The following is an 18,292-nucleotide window of genomic DNA, read 5'->3' as shown; positions in this document are numbered from 1 at the left end:
ACTGATAGAGAGTGTCAGAGCTTGTCAGAGAGTGATAGAGAGATTCAGAGAGTGTCAGAGAGTGATTGAGAGTGTTGAGAGTGTCAGAGAGTGATAGAGAGTGGTTTAAGTGTCTGAGAGTGATTGAGAGTGTCTAAGATTGTCAGAGAGTGTCAGAGACTGATAGAGAGTGTCAGAGCTTGTCAGAGAGTGATAGAGAGATTCAGAGAGTGTCAGAGAGTGATAGGGAGTGTCTGAGAGTGTCAGAGAGTGATTGAGAGTGTCTGAGAGTGTCAGAGAGTTTCAGAGAGTGAAAGAGAGTGTCAGAGAGTGTCAGAGCTTGTCAGAGAGTGATAGAGAGAGTCAGAGATTGTCAGAGAGTGATAGGGAGTGTCTGAGAGTGTCAGAGAGTGTCAGAGAGTTTCAGAGAGTGAAAGAGAGTGTCAGAGAGTGTCAGAGAGTATCAGAGCTTCTCAGATAGTGATAGACAGAGTCAGAGAGTGTCAGAGAGTGTTAGGGAGTGTCTGAGAGTGTCAGAGAGTGTCAGAGTGTTTCAGAGAGTGAAAGAGTGTGTCAGAGAGTGTCAGAGAGTTTCAGAGCTTGTCAGAGAGTGATTGAGAGTGTCAGAGAGCGTCAGAGAGTGATAGAGAATGTCTGAGAGTGTCAGAGAGTGATTGAGAGTGTCAGAGAGTGTCAGAGAATGTCAGAGAGTGAAAGCGAGTGTCTGAGAGTGTCAGAGAGTGATAGAGAGTGTCTGAGAGTGTCCAAGAGTGTCAGGGAGTGTCTGAGAGAGTCTGAGAGTGATAGAGAGTGTCTGAGTGTATCAGAGAGTGTCTGAGAGTGTCAGAGAATGTCAGCGAGTGTCAGTGAGTGATAGAGATTGTCAGAGAATATCAGAGAGTGGTGGAGAGTGATAGAGAGTGTCTGAGAGTGTCAGAGAGTGATAGAGAGTGTCTGAGAGTGTCTGAGAGTGTCAGGGAGTGTCTGAGAGTGTCTGAGACTGTCTGAGAGTGATAGAGAGTGTCTGAGAGTGTCAGATAGTGTCAGCGAGTGTCTGAGAGTGATAGAGAGTGCTTGAGAGTATCAGAGAGTGTCTGAGAGTGTCAGAGAATGTCAGCGAGTGTCTGAAAGTGAAAGAGATTGTCAGAGAATGTCAGAGAGTGGTAGAGAGTGTCTGAGAGTGTCAGAGAGTGTCAGAGAGTGATTGAGAGTGTCAGAGAGTGTCAGAGAGTGATTGAGAGTGATTGAGAATGTCTGAGAGTGTCAGAGAGTGTCAGAGAGTGATTGAGAGTGTCTGAGAGTGATAGAGAGTGTCAGAGAAGGTCAGAGAGTGATAGAGAGTGTCAGAGAGTGATAGAGAGTGTCAGAGAGTGATAGAGAGTGTCTGAGAGTGTCAGAGAGTGTCAGAGAATGCTAGAGAGTCTCAGAGAGTGTCAGAGAGTGATAGAGAGTGTCAGAGAGTGATTGAGAGTGATAAAGAGTGTCAGAGAAGGTCAGAGAGTGATAGAGAGTTTCAGAGAGTGATAGAGAGTGTCTGAGAGGGTATGAGAGTGTCAGGGAGAGTCTGAGAGTGTCAGAGAGTGTCAGTGAGTATAAGTGAGTGATAGAGAGTGTCAAAGTGTGTCAGAGAGTGTCTGAGTGTGTCAGAGAGTGTCAGAGAGTGTCAGAGAGTGCCAGAGAGTGTCAGAGAGTGTCAGAGAGTGTCAGAGAGTGTCTGAGAGTGTCGCAGGGTAATAGAGAGTGAGAGAGAATGTCAGAGAGTGATAGAGAGTGTCTGAGAGTGTCAGAGAGAGATCGAGAGTGTCTGAGAGTGTCAGCGAGTTTCTGAGAGCGATAGAGATTGTCAGAGAATGTCAGAGAGTGGTAGAGAGTGATAGAGAGTGTCTGAGTGTGTCAGAGAGTGTCTGAGAGTGATAGAGATTGTCAGAGAATGTCAGAGAGAGACAGAGAGAGTCTGAGAGTGTCAGAGAGTGATACAGAGTGTCAGAGAGTGATAGAGAGTGTCAGAGAGTGTCAGAGAATGTCAGAGAGTGTCAGAGAGTGTCAGAGAGTGTCAGTGAGTGTCAGAGAGTGATTGAGAGTGTCAGAGAGTGATTGAGAGTGTCAGAGAGTGATTGAGATTGTCAGAGAGTGATATAGAGTGTCAGAGAGTGATGCAGAGTGTCTGAGAATGTCATAGAGAGATAGAGAGCATCGGAAAGTGTCAGAGAGTGTCAGAGAGTGATAGAGAGTGTCAGAGATTGATTGAGAGTATCAGAGAGTGTCAGAGAGTGATAGAGAGTGTCTGAGAGTGTCAGAGAGTGTCAGAGATTGATTGAGAGTATCAGAGAGTGTCAGAGAGTGTCAGAGAGTGATTGAGAGCCATTGAGAATGTCTGAGTTTGTCTGTGAGTGTCAGAGAGTGATTGAGAGTGTCAGAGAGTGATTGAGAGTGTCTGAGAGTGTCAGAGAGCGATAGAGAGTGGTATAGAGTGTCTGAGAGTGATTGAGAGTGTCTAAGAGTGTCAGTGAGTGTCAGAGATTGATAGAGAGTGTCTGAGAATGTCAGAGACTGATCGAGATTGTCAGAGAGTGTCAGAGAGTGACCGAGAGTGATAGAGAGTGTCTGAGAGTGTCAGAGAGTGTCAGAGAGTGATTGAGATTGTCAGAGAGTGTCAGAGAGTGACCGAGAGTGTCTGAGAGTGTCTGAGAGTGTCAGAGAGTGTCAGAGAGTGATAGAGAGTGGTATAGAGTGTCTGAGACTGATTGAGAGTGTCTAATAGGGTCAGAGTGTCAGAGATGGATAGAGAGTGTCAGAGCTTGTCAGAGAGTGATAGAGTGAGTCAGAGAGTGTCAGAGAGTGATAGGGAGTGTCTGAGAGTGTCAGAGAGTGATTGAGAGTGAAAGAGAGTGTCAGAGAGTGTCAGTGCTTGTCAGAGAGTGATAGAGAGAGTCAGAGATTGTCAGAGAGTGATAGGGAGTGTCTGAGAGTGATAGAGAGTGTCAGAGAGTGATACAGAGTGTCAGAGAGTGATAGAGAGTGTCAGAGAGTGATAGAGAGTGTCTGATTGTGTCAGAGAGTGTCAGAGATTGATTGAGAGTATCAGAGAGTGTCAGAGAGTTTCAGAGAGTGATTGAGAGCCATTGAGAATGTCTGAGTTTGTCTGTGAGTGTCAGAGAGTGATTGAGAGTGTCAGAGAGTGATTGAGAGTGTCTGAGAGTGTCAGAGAGAGATAGAGAGTGGTATAGAGTGTCTGAGAGTGATTGAGAGTGTCTAAGAGTGTCAGAGAGTGTCAGAGATTGATAGAGAGTGTCTGAGAATGTCAGAGACTGATAGAGAGTGTCAGAGAGTGACCGAAAGTGATAGAGAGTGACTGAGAGTGTCAGAGAGTGTCAGAGAGTGATTGAGATTGTCAGAGAGTGTCAGAGAGTGACCGAGAGTGTCAGAGAGTGATAGAGAGTGGTATAGAGTGTCTGAGAGTGATTGAGAGTGTCTAAGAATGTCAGAGAGTGTCAGAGATTGATAGAGAGTGTCAGAGCTTGTCAGAGAGTGATAGGGAGTGTCTGAGAGTGATAGAGAGTGTCAGAGAGTGATACAGAGTGTCAGAGAGTGATAGAGAGTGTCAGAGAGTGATAGAGAGTGTCTGAGAGTGTCAGAGAGTGTCAGAGATTGATTGAGAGTATCAGAGAGTGTCAGAGAGTGTCAGAGAGTGATTGAGAGCCATTGAGAATGTCTGAGTATGTCTGTGAGTGTCAGAGAGTGATTGAGAGTGTCAGAGAGTGATTGAGAGTGTCTGAGAGTGTCAGAGAGAGATAGAGAGTGGTATAGAGTGTCTGAGAGTGATTGAGAGTGTCTAAGAGTGTCAGAGAGTGTCAGAGATTGATAGAGAGTGTCTGAGAATGTCAGAGACTGATAGAGAGTGTCAGAGAGTGACCGAAAGTGATAGAGAGTGACTGAGAGTGTCAGAGAGTGTCAGAGAGTGATTGAGATTGTCAGAGAGTGTCAGAGAGTGACCGAGAGTGTCAGAGAGTGATAGAGAGTGGTATAGAGTGTCTGAGAGTGATTGAGAGTGTCTAAGAATGTCAGAGAGTGTCAGAGATTGATAGAGAGTGTCAGAGCTTGTCAGAGAGTGATAGGGAGTGTCTGAGAGTGATAGAGAGTGTCAGAGAGTGATACAGAGTGTCAGAGAGTGATAGAGAGTGTCAGAGAGTGATAGAGAGTGTCTGAGAGTGTCAGAGAGTGTCAGAGATTGATTGAGAGTATCAGAGAGTGTCAGAGAGTGTCAGAGAGTGATTGAGAGCCATTGAGAATGTCTGAGTATGTCTGTGAGTGTCAGAGAGTGATTGAGAGTGTCAGAGAGTGATTGAGAGTGTCTGAGAGTGTCAGAGAGAGATAGAGAGTGGTATAGAGTGTCTGAGAGTGATTGAGAGTGTCTAAGAGTTTCAGAGAGTGTCAGAGATTGATAGAGAGTGTCTGAGAATGTCAGAGACTGATAGAGAGTGTCAGAGAGTGCCCGAAAGTGATAGAGAGTGTCTGAGAGTGTCAGAGAGTGTCAGAGAGTGATTGAGATTGTCAGAGAGTGTCAGAGAGTGACCGAGAGTGTCTGAGAGTGTCAGAGAGTGTCAGAGAGTGTCAGAGAGTGTCTGAGAGTGTCGCAGGGTAATAGAGAGTGAGAGAGAATGTCAGAGATTGATAGAGAGTATCTGAGAGTGTCAGAGAGAGATCGAGAGTGTCTGAGAGTGTCAGCGAGTTTCTGAGAGCGATAGAGATTGTCAGAGAATGTCAGAGAGTGGTAGAGAGTGATAGAGAGTGTCTGAGTGTGTCAGAGAGTGTCTGAGAGTGATAGAGATTGTCAGAGAATGTCAGAGAGAGACAGAGAGAGTCTGAGAGTGTCAGAGAGTGATACAGAGTGTCAGAGAGTGATAGAGAGTGTCAGAGAGTGTCAGAGAATGTCAGAGAGTGTCAGAGAGTGTCAGAGAGTGTCAGTGAGTGTCAGAGAGTGATTGAGAGTGTCAGAGAGTGATTGAGAGTGTCAGAGAGTGATTGAGAGTGTCAGAGAGTGATTGAGATTGTCAGAGAGTGATATAGAGTGTCAGAGAGTGATGCAGAGTGTCTGAGAATGTCATAGAGAGATAGAGAGCATCGGAAAGTGTCAGAGAGTGTCAGAGAGTGATAGAGAGTGTCAGAGATTGATTGAGAGTATCAGAGAGTGTCAGAGAGTGATAGAGAGTGTCTGAGAGTGTCAGAGAGTGTCAGAGATTGATTGAGAGTATCAGAGAGTGTCAGAGAGTGTCAGAGAGTGATTGAGAGCCATTGAGAATGTCTGAGTTTGTCTGTGAGTGTCAGAGAGTGATTGAGAGTGTCAGAGAGTGATTGAGAGTGTCTGAGAGTGTCAGAGAGCGATAGAGAGTGGTATAGAGTGTCTGAGAGTGATTGAGAGTGTCTAAGAGTGTCAGTGAGTGTCAGAGATTGATAGAGAGTGTCTGAGAATGTCAGAGACTGATCGAGATTGTCAGAGAGTGTCAGAGAGTGACCGAGAGTGATAGAGAGTGTCTGAGAGTGTCAGAGAGTGTCAGAGAGTGATTGAGATTGTCAGAGAGTGTCAGAGAGTGACCGAGAGTGTCTGAGAGTGTCTGAGAGTGTCAGAGAGTGTCAGAGAGTGATAGAGAGTGGTATAGAGTGTCTGAGACTGATTGAGAGTGTCTAATAGGGTCAGAGTGTCAGAGATGGATAGAGAGTGTCAGAGCTTGTCAGAGAGTGATAGAGTGAGTCAGAGAGTGTCAGAGAGTGATAGGGAGTGTCTGAGAGTGTCAGAGAGTGATTGAGAGTGAAAGAGAGTGTCAGAGAGTGTCAGTGCTTGTCAGAGAGTGATAGAGAGAGTCAGAGATTGTCAGAGAGTGATAGGGAGTGTCTGAGAGTGATAGAGAGTGTCAGAGAGTGATACAGAGTGTCAGAGAGTGATAGAGAGTGTCAGAGAGTGATAGAGAGTGTCTGATTGTGTCAGAGAGTGTCAGAGATTGATTGAGAGTATCAGAGAGTGTCAGAGAGTTTCAGAGAGTGATTGAGAGCCATTGAGAATGTCTGAGTTTGTCTGTGAGTGTCAGAGAGTGATTGAGAGTGTCAGAGAGTGATTGAGAGTGTCTGAGAGTGTCAGAGAGAGATAGAGAGTGGTATAGAGTGTCTGAGAGTGATTGAGAGTGTCTAAGAGTGTCAGAGAGTGTCAGAGATTGATAGAGAGTGTCTGAGAATGTCAGAGACTGATAGAGAGTGTCAGAGAGTGACCGAAAGTGATAGAGAGTGACTGAGAGTGTCAGAGAGTGTCAGAGAGTGATTGAGATTGTCAGAGAGTGTCAGAGAGTGACCGAGAGTGTCAGAGAGTGATAGAGAGTGGTATAGAGTGTCTGAGAGTGATTGAGAGTGTCTAAGAATGTCAGAGAGTGTCAGAGATTGATAGAGAGTGTCAGAGCTTGTCAGAGAGTGATAGGGAGTGTCTGAGAGTGATAGAGAGTGTCAGAGAGTGATACAGAGTGTCAGAGAGTGATAGAGAGTGTCAGAGAGTGATAGAGAGTGTCTGAGAGTGTCAGAGAGTGTCAGAGATTGATTGAGAGTATCAGAGAGTGTCAGAGAGTGTCAGAGAGTGATTGAGAGCCATTGAGAATGTCTGAGTATGTCTGTGAGTGTCAGAGAGTGATTGAGAGTGTCAGAGAGTGATTGAGAGTGTCTGAGAGTGTCAGAGAGAGATAGAGAGTGGTATAGAGTGTCTGAGAGTGATTGAGAGTGTCTAAGAGTTTCAGAGAGTGTCAGAGATTGATAGAGAGTGTCTGAGAATGTCAGAGACTGATAGAGAGTGTCAGAGAGTGCCCGAAAGTGATAGAGAGTGTCTGAGAGTGTCAGAGAGTGTCAGAGAGTGATTGAGATTGTCAGAGAGTGTCAGAGAGTGACCGAGAGTGTCTGAGAGTGTCAGAGAGTGTCAGAGAGTGATAGAGAGTGGTATAGAGTGTCTGAGAGTGATTGAGAGTGTCTAAGGGTGTCAGAGAGTGTCAGAGATTGATAGAGAGTGTCAGAGCTTGTCAGAGAGTTATCGAGAGAGTCAGAGAGTGTCAGAGAGTGATAGGGAGTGTCTGAGAGTGTCAGAGAGTGATTGAGAGTGTCTGAGAGTGTCAGAGAGTTTCAGGGAGTGAAAGAGCGTGTCAGAGAGTGTCAGAGCTTGTTAGAGAGTGATAGAGAGTGTCAGAGAGTTTCAGAGAGTGAAAGAGAGTGTCAGAGAGTATCAGAGCTTCTCAGATAGTGATAGACAGAGTCAGAGAGTGTCAGAGAGTGATAGGGAGTGTCTGAGAGTGTCAGAGAGTGTCAGAGTGTTTCAGAGAGTGAAAGAGAGTGTCAGAGAGTGTCAGAGAGTTTCAGATCTTGTCAGAGAGTGATAGAGAGAGTCAGAGAGTGTCAGAGAGTGATAGGGAGTGTCTGAGAGTGTCAGAGAGTGATAGAGAGTGTCAGAGAGTGGTGGAGAGTTTCTGAGAGTGTCAGAGAGTGGTAGAGAGTGATAGAGAGTGTCTGAGAGTGTCAGAGCATGTCAGAGAGCGATAGAGAGTGATAGAGAGTGTCTGAGAGTGTCAGAGAGTGACCGAGAGTGTCAGAGAGTGTCAGAGAGTGATGAAGAGTGTCTGAGTGTGTCAGAGAGTGTCTGAGAGTGTCAGAGAGAGTCCAAGAGTGCCTGAGAGTGATAGAGATTGTCTGAGAATGTCAGAGAGTGGTCGAGAGTGATAGAGAGTGTCTGAGAGTGTCAGAGAGTGTCAGAGAGTGATATAGAGTGATAGAGAGTGATAGAGAGTGTCTGAGATTGTCAGAGAGTGTCAGAGAAAGTCAGAGAGTGACAGAGAGTGTCAGAGAGTGATAGAGAGTGTCTGAGTGCGTCTGAGAGTGGCAGAGAGAGATAGAGAGAGTCAGAGAGTGTCAGAGAGTGTCAGAGAGTGATCGAGAGTGTCTGAGAGTGTCAGTGATTGTCAGAGAGTGATAGAGAGTGTCTGAGAGCGTCAGAGAGTGAGACTGTGTGTCAGAGAGTGATAGAGAGTGTCTGAGCGTTTCAGAGAATAATAGGGAGTGTCTGAGAGTGTCAGAGAGTAATTGAGTGTGTCTGACAGTGTCAGAGAGTTTCAGAGAGTGTCAGAGAGTTTCAGAGAGTGTCAGAGCTTGTCAGAGAGTGATAGAGAGAGTCAGAGAGTGTCAGAGAGTGATAGGGAGTGTCTGAGAGTGTCAGAGAGTGATACAGAGTGTCAGAGAGTGATAGAGAGTGTCAGAGAGTGTCAGAGAGTGATAGAGAGTGTCAGAGAATGTCAGTGAGTGTCCAAGAGTGTCAGGGAGTGTCTGAGAGAGTCTGAGAGTGATAGAGAGTGTCTGCCTGTATCAGAGAGTGTCTGACAGTGTCAGAGAGTGATAGAGGGAGTCTGAGAGTGTCTGAGAGTGTCAGGGAGTGTCTGAGAGTGTCTGAGACTGTCTGAGAGTGATAGAGAGTGTCTGAGAGTGTCAGATAGTGTCAGCGAGTGTCTGAGAGTGATAGAGAGTGCCTGAGAGTATCTGAGAGTGTCAGAGAATGTCAGCGAGTGTCCGAGAGTGAAAGAGATTGTCAGAGAATGTCAGAGAGTGGTAGAGAGTGTCTGAGAGTGATTGAGAATGTCTGAGAGTGTATGAGAGTGTCTGAGAGTGTCAGAGAGTGTCAGAGAGTGATTGAGAGTGTCTGAGAGTGATAGAGAGTTTCAGAGAGTGTCAGAGAGTGATAGAGAGTGTCTGAGAGTGTCAGAGAGTGTCAGAGAGTGTCAGAGAATGTCAGAGAGAGTCAGAGAGTGTCAGAGAGTGTGAGAGAGTGTCAGAGAGTGATTGAGAGTGTCTGAGAGTGTCAGAGAGAGATAGAGAGTGGTATAGAGTGTCTGAGAGTGATTGAGAGTGTCTAAGAGTGTCAGAGAGTGTCAGAGATTGATAGAGAGTGTCTGAAAATGTCAGAGACTGATGGAGAGTGTCAGAGAGTGACCGAGAGTGATCGAGAGTGTCTGAGAGTGTCAGAGAGTGTCAGAGAGTGATAGAGAGTGGTATAGAGTGTCTGAGAGTGATTGAGAGTGTCTAAGTGTGTCTGAGAGTGTCAGAGATTGATACAGAGTGTCAGAGAGTGATCGAGAGTGTCAGAGAGTGATAGAGAGTGTCAGAGAATGTCAGAGAGTGTCACAGAGTGTCAAAGAGTGTCAGAGAGTGATAGAGAGTGTCAGAGAGTATCAGAGAGTGTCAGAGTGTGATACAGAGTGTCAGAGAATGTCAGAGAGTGTCAGAGAGTGATATAGAGTTTCAGAAAATGTCAGAGAGTGTCAGAGAGTGTCAGAGAGTTTCAGAGACTGAAAGAGAGTGTCAGAGAGTGTCAGAGCTTGTCAGAGAGTGATAGAGAGAGTCAGAGATTGTCAGAGAGTGATAGGGAGTGTCTGAGAGTGTCAGAGAGTGTCAGAGAGTTTCAGAGAGTGAAAGAGAGTGTCAGAGAGTGTCAGAGAGTATCAGAGCTTCTCAGATAGTGATAGACAGAGTCAGAGAGTGTCAGAGAGTGATAGGGAGTGTCTGAGAGTGTCAGAGAGTGTCAGAGTGTTTCAGAGAGTGAAAGAGAGTGTCAGAGAGTGTCAGAGAGTTTCAGAGCTTGTCAGATAGTGATTGAGAGCGTCAGAGAGCGTCAGAGAGTGATAGAGAATGTCTGAGAGTGTCAGAGAGTGATTGACAGTGTCAGAAAGTGTCTGAGAATGTCAGAGAGTGAAAGCGAGTGTCTGAGAGTGTCAGAGAGTGATAGAGAGTGTATGAGAGTGTCCAAGAGTGTCAGGGAGTGTCTGAGAGAGTCTGAGAGTGATAGAGAGTGTCTGAGTGTATCAGAGAGTGTCTGACAGTGTCAGAGAGTGATAGAGGGAGTCTGAGAGTGTCTGAGAGTGTCAGGGAGAGTCTGAGAGGGTCTGAGACTGTCTGAGAGTGATAGAGAGTGTCTGAGAGTGTCAGATAGTGTCAGCGAGTGTCTGAGGGTGTCAGAGCTTGTCAGAGAGTGATAGAGAGAGTCAGAGAGTGTCAGAGAGTGATAGGGAGTGTCTGAGAGTGTCAGAGAGTGATTGAGAGTGTCTGAGAGTGTCAGAGAGTTTCAGAGAGTGAAAGAAAGTGTCAGAGAGTGTCAGAGCTTGTCAGAGAGTGATAGAGAGTGTCAGAGAGTTTCAGAGAGTGAAAGAGAGTGTCAGAGAGTGTCAGAGAGTATCAGAGCTTCTCAGATAGTGATAGACAGAGTCAGAGAGTGTCAGAGAGTGATAGGGAGTGTCTGAGAGTGTCAGAGAGTGTCAGAGTGTTTCAGAGAGTGAAAGAGAGTGTCAGAGAGTGTCAGAGAGTTTCAGAGCTTGTCAGATAGTGATTGAGAGCGTCAGAGAGCGTCAGAGAGTGATAGAGAATGTCTGAGAGTGTCAGAGAGTGATTGACAGTGTCAGAAAGTGTCTGAGAATGTCAGAGAGTGATAGAGAGTGTCTGAGAGTGTCAGAGCTTGTCAGAGAGTGATAGAGAGTGTCAGAGAGTTTCAGAGAGTGATAGAGAGAGTATGAGAGTGTCCAAGAGTGTCAGGGAGTGTCTGAGATAGTCTGAGAGTGATAGAGAGTGTCTGAGTGTATCAGAGAGTGTCTGACAGTGTCAGAGAGTGATAGAGGGAGTCTGAGAGTGTCTGAGAGTGTCAGGGAGTGTCTGAGAGGGTCTGAGACTGTCTGAGAGTGATAGAGAGTGTCTGAGAGTGTCAGATAGTGTCAGCGAGTGTCTGAGAGTGTCAGAGCTTGTCAGAGAGTGATAGAGAGAGTCAGAGAGTGTCAGAGAGTGATAGGGAGTGTCTGAGAGTGTCAGAGAGTGATTGAGAGTGTCTGAGAGTGTCAGAGAGTTTCAGAGAGTGAAAGAGAGTGTCAGAGAGTGTCAGAGCTTGTCAGAGAGTGATAGAGAGTGTCAGAGAGTTTCAGAGAGTGAAAGAGAGTGTCAGAGAGTGTCAGAGAGTATCAGAGCTTCTCAGATAGTGATAGACAGAGTCAGAGAGTGTCAGAGAGTGATAGGGAGTGTCTGAGAGTGTCAGAGAGTGTCAGAGTGTTTCAGAGAGTGAAAGAGAGTGTCAGAGAGTGTCAGAGAGTTTCAGAGCTTGTCAGATAGTGATTGAGAGCGTCAGAGAGCGTCAGAGAGTGATAGAGAATGTCTGAGAGTGTCAGAGAGTGATTGACAGTGTCAGAGAGTGTCTGAGAATGTCAGAGAGTGAAAGCGAGTGTCTGAGAGTGTCAGAGAGTGATAGAGAGTGTCTGAGAGTGTCCAAGAGTGTCAGGGAGTGTCTGAGAGAGTCTGAGAGTGATAGAGAGTGTCTGAGTGTATCAGAGAGTGTCTGACAGTGTCAGAGAGTGATAGAGGGAGTCTGAGAGTGTCTGAGAGTGTCAGGGAGTGTCTGAGAGTGTCTGAGACTGTCTGAGAGTGATAGAGAGTGTCTGAGAGTGTCAGATAGTGTCAGCGAGTGTCTGAGAGTGTCAGAGCTTGTCAGAGAGTGATAGAGAGAGTCAGAGAGTGTCAGAGAGTGATAGGGAGTGTCTGAGAGTGTCAGAGAGTGATTGAGAGTGTCAGAGAGTTTCAGAGAGTGAAGGAGAGTGTCAGAGAGTGTCAGAGCTTGTCAGAGAGTGATAGAGAGTGTCAGAGAGTTTCAGAGAGTGAAAGAGAGTGTCAGAGATTATCAGAGCTTCTCAGATAGTGATAGACAGAGTCAGAGAGTGTCAGAGAGTGATAGGGAGTGTCTGAGAGTGTCAGAGAGTGTCAGAGTGTTTCAGAGAGTGAAAGAGAGTGTCAGAGCGTGTCAGAGAGTTTCAGATCTTGTCAGAGAGTGATAGAGAGAGTCAGAGAGTGTCAGAGAGTGATAGGGAGTGTCTGAGAGTGTCAGAGAGTGATAGAGAGTGTCAGAGAGTGGTGGAGAGTTTCTCAGAGTGTCAGAGAGTGGTAGAGAGTGATAGAGAGTGTCTGAGAGTGTCAGAGCGTGTCAGAGAGTGATAGAGAGTGATAGAGAGTGTCTGAGAGTGTCAGAGAGTGACCGAGAGTGTCAGAGAGTGTCAGAGAGTGATGAAGAGTGTCTGAGATTGTCAGCAAGTGTCAGAGAAAGTCAGAGAGTGACAGCGAGTGTCAGAGAGTGATAGAGAGTGTCTGAGTGCGTCTGAGAGTGTCTAAGAGTGTCAGAGAGTGTCTGAGAGTGTCAGAGAGTGTCAGAGAGTGATAGAGAGTGATAGAGAGTGATAGAGAGTGTCTGAGATTGTCAGAGAGTGTCAGAGAAAGTCAGAGAGTGACAGAGAGTGTCAGAGAGTGATAGAGAGTGTCTGAGTGCGTCTGAGAGTGGCAGAGAGAGATAGAGAGAGTCAGAGAGTGTCAGAGAGTGTCAGAGAGTGATCGAGAGTGTCTGAGAGTGTCAGTGATTGTCAGAGAGTGATACAGAGTGTCTGAGAGCGTCAGAGAGTGATACTGTGTGTCAGAGAGTGATAGAGAGTGTCTGAGCGTTTCAGAGAATAATAGGGAGTGTCTGAGAGTGTCAGAGAGTAATTGAGAATGTGTGACCGTGTCAGAGAGTTTCAGAGAGTGTCAGAGAGTGTCAGAGAGTGTCAGAGCTTGTCAGAGAGTGATAGAGAGAGTCAGAGAGTGTCAGAGAGTGATAGGGAGTGTCTGAGAGTGTCAGAGAGTGATACAGAGTGTCAGAGAGTGATAGAGAGTGTCAGAGAATGTCAGAGAGTGTCACAGAGTGTCAAAGAGTGTCAGAGAGTGATAGAGAGTGTCAGAGAGTATCTGAGACTGTCAGAGTGTGATACAGAGTGTCAGAGAATGTCAGAGAGTGTCAGAGAGTGATATAGAGTTTCAGAAAATGTCAGAGAGTGTCAGAGAGTGTCAGCGAGTTTCAGAGACTGAAAGAGAGTGTCAGAGAGTGTCAGAGCTTGTCAGAGAGGGATAGAGAGAGTCAGAGATTGTCAGAGAGTGATAGGGAGTGTCTGAGAGTGTCAGAGAGCGTCAGAGAGTTTCAGAGAGTGAAAGAGAGTGTCAGAGAGTGTCAGAGAGTATCAGAGCTTCTCAGATAGTGATAGACAGAGTCAGAGAGTGATAGGGAGTGTCTGAGAGTGTCAGAGAGTGTCAGAGTGTTTCAGAGAGTGTCAGAGAGTGTCAGAGAGTGATGAAGAGTGTCTGAGATTGTCAGCAAGTGTCAGAGAAAGTCAGAGAGTGACAGCGAGTGTCAGAGAGTGATAGAGAGTGTCTGAGTGCGTCTGAGAGTGTCTAAGAGTGTCAGAGAGTGTCTGAGAGTGTCAGAGAGTGTCAGAGAGTGATAGAGAGTGATAGAGAGTGATAGAGAGTGTCTGAGATTGTCAGAGAGTGTCAGAGAAAGTCAGAGAGTGACAGAGAGTGTCAGAGAGTGATAGAGAGTGTCTGAGTGCGTCTGAGAGTGGCAGAGAGAGATAGAGAGAGTCAGAGAGTGTCAGAGAGTGTCAGAGAGTGATCGAGAGTGTCTGAGAGTGTCAGTGATTGTCAGAGAGTGATACAGAGTGTCTGAGAGCGTCAGAGAGTGATACTGTGTGTCAGAGAGTGATAGAGAGTGTCTGAGCGTTTCAGAGAATAATAGGGAGTGTCTGAGAGTGTCAGAGAGTAATTGAGAATGTGTGACCGTGTCAGAGAGTTTCAGAGAGTGTCAGAGAGTGTCAGAGAGTGTCAGAGCTTGTCAGAGAGTGATAGAGAGAGTCAGAGAGTGTCAGAGAGTGATAGGGAGTGTCTGAGAGTGTCAGAGAGTGATACAGAGTGTCAGAGAGTGATAGAGAGTGTCAGAGAATGTCAGAGAGTGTCACAGAGTGTCAAAGAGTGTCAGAGAGTGATAGAGAGTGTCAGAGAGTATCTGAGACTGTCAGAGTGTGATACAGAGTGTCAGAGAATGTCAGAGAGTGTCAGAGAGTGATATAGAGTTTCAGAAAATGTCAGAGAGTGTCAGAGAGTGTCAGCGAGTTTCAGAGACTGAAAGAGAGTGTCAGAGAGTGTCAGAGCTTGTCAGAGAGGGATAGAGAGAGTCAGAGATTGTCAGAGAGTGATAGGGAGTGTCTGAGAGTGTCAGAGAGCGTCAGAGAGTTTCAGAGAGTGAAAGAGAGTGTCAGAGAGTGTCAGAGAGTATCAGAGCTTCTCAGATAGTGATAGACAGAGTCAGAGAGTGATAGGGAGTGTCTGAGAGTGTCAGAGAGTGTCAGAGTGTTTCAGAGAGTGAAAGAGAGTGTCAGAGAGTGTCAGTGAGTTTCAGAGCTTGTCAGAGAGTGATTGAGAGCGTCAGAGAGCGTCAGAGAGTGATAGAGAATGTCTGAGAGTGTCAGAGAGTGATTCAGAGTGTCTGAGAGTGTCAGAGAGTGATAGAGAGTGTCTGAGAGTGTCCAAGAGTGTCAGGGGGTGTCTGAGAGAGTCTGAGAGTGATAGAGAGTGTCTGAGTGTATCAGAGAGTGTCTGACAGTGTCAGAGAGTGATAGAGGGAGTCTGAGAGTGTCTGAGAGTGTCAGGGAGTGTCTGAGAGTGTCTGAGACTGTCTGAGAGTGATAGAGAGTGTCTGAGAGTGTCAGATAGTGTCAGCGAGTGTCAGAGAGTGATAGAGAGTGCCTGAGAGTATCTGAGAGTGTCAGAGAATGTCAGCGAGTGTCTGAGAGTGAAAGAGATTGTCAGAGAATGTCAGAGAGTGGTAGAGAGTGTCTGAGAGTGTCAGAGAGTGTCAGAGAGTGATTGAGAGTGTCAGAGAGTGTCAGAGAGTGATTGAGAGTGATTGAGAATGTCTGAGAGTGTATGGGAGTGTCTGAGAGTGAAAGAGATTGTCAGAGAATGTCAGAGAGTGGTAGAGAGTGTCTGAGAGTGTCAGAGAGTGTCAGAGAGTGATTGAGAGTGTCAGAGAGTGTCAGAGAGTGATTGAGAGTGATTGAGAATGTCTGAGAGTGTATGGGAGTGTCTGAGAGTGAAAGAGATTGTCAGAGAATGTCAGAGAGTGGTAGAGAGTGTCTGAGAGTGTCAGAGAGTGTCAGAGAGTGATTGAGAGTGTCAGAGAGTGTCAGAAAGTGATTGAGAGTGATTGAGAGTGATTGAGAATGTCTGAGAGTGTATGAGAGTGTCTGAGAGTGTCAGAGAGTGGTTGAGAGTGTCTGAGAGTGATAGAGAGTGTCAGAGAAGGTCAGAGAGTGATAGAGAGTGTCAGAGAGTGATAGAGAGTGTCTGAGAGTGTCAGAGAGTGTCAGAGAGTGTCAGAGAAGGTCAGAGAGAGTCAGGGAGTGTCAGAGAGTGATAGAGAGTGTCAGAGAGTGATTGAGAGTGTCTGAGAGTGTCAGAGAGCTATCGAGAGTGTCTAAGAGTGTCAGAGAGTGTCAGAGATTGATAGAGAGTGTCTGAGAATGTCAGAGACTGATAGAGAGTGTCAGAGAGTGACCGAGAGTGATAGAGAGTGTCTGAGAGTGTCAGAGAGAGTCAGAGAGTGATTGAGATTGTCAAAGAGTGTCAGAGAGTGACCGAGAGTGATAGATAGTGTCTGAGAGTGTCAGAGAGTGTCAGAGAGTGATAGAGAGTGGTATAGAGTGTCTGAGAGTGATTGAGAATGTCTAAGTGTGTCAGAGAGTGTCAGAGATTGATAGAGTGTGTCAGAGCTTGTCAGAGAGTGATAGAGAGAGTCAGAGAGTGTCAGAGAGTGATATAGAGTGTCTGAGAGTGTCAGAGAGTGATTGAGAGTGTCTGAGAGTGTCAGAGAGTTTCAGAGAGTTTCAGAGAGTGTCAGAGAGTGTCAGAGCTTGTCAGAGAGTGATAGAGAGAGTCAGAGATTGTCAGAGAGTGATAGGGAGTGCATGAGAGTGTCAGAGAGTTTCAGAGAGTGAAAGAGAGTGTCAGAGAGTATCAGAGCTTCTCAGATAGTGATAGACAGAGTCAGAGAGTGTCAGAGAGTGATAGGGAGTGTCTGAGAGTGTCAGAGAGTGTCAGAGAGTGTCAGAGTGTTTCAGAGAGTGAAAGAGAGTGTCAGAGAGTGTCAGAGAGTTTCAGAGCTTGTCAGAGAGTGATAGAGAGAGTCAGAGAGAGTCAGAGAGCGATAGGGAGTGTCTGAGAGTGTCAGAGAGTGATAGAGAGTGTCAGAGAGTGGTGGAGAGTTTCTGAGAGTGTCAGAGAGTGGTTAAGAGTGATAGAGAGTGTCTGAGAGAGTCAGAGAGTGTCAGAGAGTGATAGAGAGTGATAGAGAGTGTCTGAGAGTGTCAGAGAGTGACCGAAAGTGTCAGAGAGCGTCAGAGAGTGATGAAGAGTGTCTGAGAGTGTCAGAGAGTGTCTGAGAGTGTCAGAGAGAGTCAAAGAGTGCCTGAGAGTGATAGAGATTGTCTGAGAATGTCAGAGAGTGGTCGAGAGTGATAGAGAGTGTCTGAGAGTGTCAGAGAGTGTCAGAGAGTGATAGAGAGTGATAGAGAGTGATAGAGAGTGTCTGAGATTGTCAGAGAGTGTCAGAGAAAGTCAGAGAGTGACAGAGAGATTCAGAGAGTGATAGAGAGTGTCTGAGTGCGTCTGAGATTGTCAGAGAGTGGCAGAGAGTGACAGAGAGAGTCAGAGAGTGTCAGAGAGTGTCAGAGAGTGTCAGAGAGTGATCGAGAGTGATAGAGAGTGTCAGTGATTGTCAGAGAGTGATAAAGAGTGTCTGAGCGTTTCAGGGAATAATAGGGAGTGTCTGAGAGTGTCAGAGAGTGATTGAGAGTGTCTGAGGGTGTCAGAGAGTTTCAGAGAGTTTCAGAGAGTGTCAGAGAGTGTCAGAGAGTGTCAGAGAGTGTCAGAGCTTGTCAGAGAGTGATAGAGAGAGTCAGAGAGTGTCAGAGAGTGATATGGAGTGTCTGAGAGTTTCAGAGAGTGATGCAGAGTGTCAGAGAGTGTCAGAGAGTGATAGAGAGTGTCTGAGAGTGTCAGAGAGTGTCAGTGAGTGATTGAGAGTGTCAGAGAGTGATTGAGAGTGATAGAGAGTGTCTGAGAGTGTATGAGAGTGTCAGAGAGTGATTGAGAGTGTCAGAGAGTGACTGAGAGTGTCAGAGAGTGTCTGAGTGTGTCAGAGAGTGATTGAGAGTGTGAGAGAGTGTCAGAGAGTGATTGAGAGTAATTGAGAATGTCTGAGAGTGTCTGAGAGTGTCAGAGAGTGATTGAGAGTGTCTGAGAGTGTCAGAGAGTGTCTGAGAGTGTCACAGAGTGATACAGAGTGTCAGAGACTGATAGAGAGTGTCAGCGAATGTCAGAGAGTGATATATAGTGTCAGAGAATGTCAGAGAGTGATTGAGAGTGTCTGAGAGTGCCAGAGAGTGATACAGAGTGTCAGAGAGTGATGCAGAGTGTCAGACATTGATAGAGAGTGTCAGAGAGTGTCATAGAGAGATAGAGAGCATTGGAGAGTGTCAGAGAGTGTCAGAGAGTGATAGAGAGAGTCAGAGATTTATTGAGAGTATCAGAGAGTGTCAGAGAGTGATAGAGAGTGTCTGAGAGTGTCAGAGAGTGTCAGAGATTGATTGAGAGTATCAGAGAGAGTCAGAGAGTGATTGAGAGCCATTGGGAATGTCTGAGTTTGTCTGTGAGTGTCAGAGAGTGATTGAGAGTGTCTGAGAGTGATTGAAACTGTCCAAGAGTGTCTGAGAGTGTCAGAGATTGATAGAGAGTGTCTGAGAATGTCAGAGACTGATAGAGAGTGTCAGAGAGTGTCAGAGAGTGACCGAGAGTGATAGAGAGTGTCTGAGAGTGTCAGAGAGTGTCAGAGAGTGATTGAGATTGTCAGAGAGTGTCAGAGAGTGACCGAGAGTGATAGAGAGTGTCTGAGAGTGTCACAGACTGTCTGAGAGTGATTGAGAGTGTCTAAGAGTGTCAGAGAGTGTCAGAGATTGATAGAGAGTGTCAGAGTTGTCAGAGAGTGATAGAGAGATTCAGAGAGTGTCAGAGAGTGATAGGGAGTGTCTGAGAGTGTCAGAGAGTGATTGAGAGTGTCTGAGAGTGTCAGAGAGTTTCAGAGAGTGAAAGAGAGTGTCAGAGAGTGTCAGAGCTTGTCAGAGAGTGATAGAGAGAGTCAGTGATAGTCAGAGAGTGATAGAGAGTGTCTGAGAGTGTCAGAGAGAGTCAGAGAATTTCAGAGAGTGAAAGAGAGTGTCAGAGAGTATCAGAGCTTCTCAGATAGTGATAGACAGAGTCAGAGTGTGTCAGAGAGTGATAATGAGTGTCTGAGAGTGTCAGAGAGTGTCAGAGTGTTTCAGAGTGTGATTGAGAGTGATAGAGAGTGTCTGAGAGTGTCAGG

Source organism: Heterodontus francisci, chromosome 25 (assembly GCF_036365525.1).
Source record: "Heterodontus francisci isolate sHetFra1 chromosome 25, sHetFra1.hap1, whole genome shotgun sequence".
In the NCBI taxonomy this organism is placed as follows: domain Eukaryota; kingdom Metazoa; phylum Chordata; class Chondrichthyes; order Heterodontiformes; family Heterodontidae; genus Heterodontus; species Heterodontus francisci.
Note: the sequence above shows the minus strand (reverse complement) of the source record.